This window comes from Penaeus chinensis, chromosome 3 (assembly GCF_019202785.1).
Source record: "Penaeus chinensis breed Huanghai No. 1 chromosome 3, ASM1920278v2, whole genome shotgun sequence".
Taxonomy (NCBI): domain Eukaryota; kingdom Metazoa; phylum Arthropoda; class Malacostraca; order Decapoda; family Penaeidae; genus Penaeus; species Penaeus chinensis.
The window spans coordinates 18,324,809-18,327,308 of NC_061821.1; the positions used below are offsets into that span (position 1 = coordinate 18,324,809).

Genomic DNA, 2,500 nt, shown 5'->3' on the forward strand with positions numbered 1-2,500 from the left:
GTGATTGACGCGATATTTCGTAAATATTAAAAATATTATTAGCCATTAAAATATATTTAAAAAAAACTTGGACACATTAAAATATTTTGTCCAATGGCAACACTATCAAAATAGAGCAATTGGAACTGGCGTAACTGGCCACTCCGCCACATTCACGGTGGTCAAACATCGGGACAACGGTTAATCTCATATTAATCTTTGACATAACTAGATATATTTAAGTTTTTGTTAAACCTATAAATGTAAACATCAAATTTGGAGAAGATAATATATGAATCGCATATCACTGTCTGTAACTATAATTCGTAATGTTTTCTCACCTGTCTGGCTTAATCAGGCAATTCATGAATGACAAATGACCTAATTGCTTATTGGGTCGTTTACGTTGACGACGTCTAAGATAATTTAAACTCAAGTCACATGGAGTGATTCCCGTTGAAAAAAAATCAAAGTTTGCAGTCTGTCTCGTGCGAAATATAGAGAGGGATGGGGCGTCCGTAACAACCTCATTAGGGACACGGAGATCACAAACCAAGCGGCTAGGACCCAACAGGATGGTTCTCATCGAAACTCGTCGATTTTAGGAGCAGCCTCACCAAATAGGCACCGAAGTCATGTCTTGGAAGTTCAAACATAGGTATCCATATTCCAATTGAAATTATTATATTTTGACCGAGAACAAATTTTCTGTGATAAAAATAAAACAATTTGAATAATGGAAACTTGCAATGGCGACGGGAGACCTGGGAGACAGAGGAAACTTTGAAACGAACAAAGAAATCAGCTATGAAAATTCACTGTTATATACGAAATTATATTTATAATATATACACATAATTAATAAATAAACAACTATATATATGTATATTTGTATGTGTGTGTGTGTGTGTGTGTGTGTGTGTGTGTGTGTGTGTGTGTGTGTGTGTGTGTGTGTGTGTGTGTGTGTGTGTGTGTGTGTGTGTGTGTGTGTGTGTGTGTGTGTGTTTGCTGTAACACGTAAAAGTTTATCACTCTATGCAAACGACGCACTTCATATCCGTCGCTTATTTGTTCTAGCAATACTTATATCCTGACAAATGAAACTCTACGAGCGCACTTTTTCATGAGAGAGAGAGGGAGAGGGAGAGGGAGAGGGAGAGGGAGAGGGAGAGGGAGAGGGAGAGGGAGAGGGAGAGGGAGAGGGAGAGGGAGAGGGAGAGGGAGAGGGAGAGAGCGAGAGCGAGAGCGAGAGCGAGCGAGAACAGAGAGAGAGAGAGACAATTATTAGAAGTTGACCCTAAGAAAGCGCTGGGTCCTAATACCATGAACCCCCACGTCCTCACAAGTGTGCATCTCACCTGCTGCATCTCTTACCAGTATTGTCTAACCTCTGAAAGGAAGCGAGGGCGGTGGCCATGTACAAAAAGGGCACGAAAACCGATCCCAAGAACTATAGACCCATCTCCTTCCTTTACTTCTCGGCATCTGCTCAGCAATTCGGTTTTCACACAAATATATCTGCAGCTGATTTACTGCTCCACATGACTGCCACTTGGCACAAGGCCCTTGACCAAGGCAAGGGACCTTCGTCATAGCGATCTACATTTCAGGGGAATTTGACAGGGTGTGGCAGCTCTGCCTCGCCGCTAAACTCAACGGCGTGGGAGTGCGCGGCGACCTCCTCCGCCTTATGCAAGACTGCCTAAGTGGTAGATCCTCAGAGTAACAGTGAACAGTCGCACCTCGGAGGAAAACCCGCCAGGCGCCAGTGTTCCGCAGGGTAGTGTCCTCGGCCCACTCCTCTGGAACATTTTTCTTAGTGACCTGCTTCGCCTTGTCCCAGAGGCAATGCCTATGCTGATGACTGCACCCCAGCTTTCCCCTGTGGCATTGGCGATCATCGTGTTACCGTCGCACACATGAACCAAGTTCTCCAAACCATCATCTCATGAGGGAGACGCTGGTAAGTCGATTCAGCTCCAGATTAAACGCAGCCAATGCTTATATCTCACTTATTATCTCACCATCCTAGGTGTGGAAGTCAGTAATACCCTGACATTCACTAATCACTTTCGTAATGTTGCCAAGAAAGCCGCGTGGAGACTGGGCTGCGTGCGGCGCTCTCAAGTCCGCTCTCTCATGGAATATGCACCCCTCATGTGGTCTTCCTACCCATGATCGTACCCTGCCTCTTAGACATGGTACAAAACGGAGCTCTGCAGATGATTCGCCAGAAAGCCCGACCAGACCAACTTCTCCTCGCCTGTAACCCTTACAGTAGAGACGCGATGTGGCGATTCTGTGTGTCATATACAAAGTGCACAGACAGCACTCTCCACATATGGCTTCACTCCAACAGCCGTGGGGAACACAGCAAACTACACTGCCGACGCAAGGGACCAACAGACCGCTGTCCCCTTCGCCAGGATAGAGACCCTCTTGCGATCCTTCCTTCCAAATACACAAGAATATGGAACCACTTGGTGCAGCAGACACAGCTGCCCCATTCCATAACACTCCA

The 2,500-nt window shown here is 45.7% G+C and overlaps 1 protein-coding gene across 1 annotated transcript in view; it reads right to left on the reverse strand.

Annotated features, from left to right (window-relative positions):
* LOC125038150 overlaps window positions 1-2,500 on the reverse strand; it is a 14,046-nt gene that overhangs the window by 7,867 nt on the left and 3,679 nt on the right. The gene's annotated exons all lie outside the window — the stretch shown is intronic.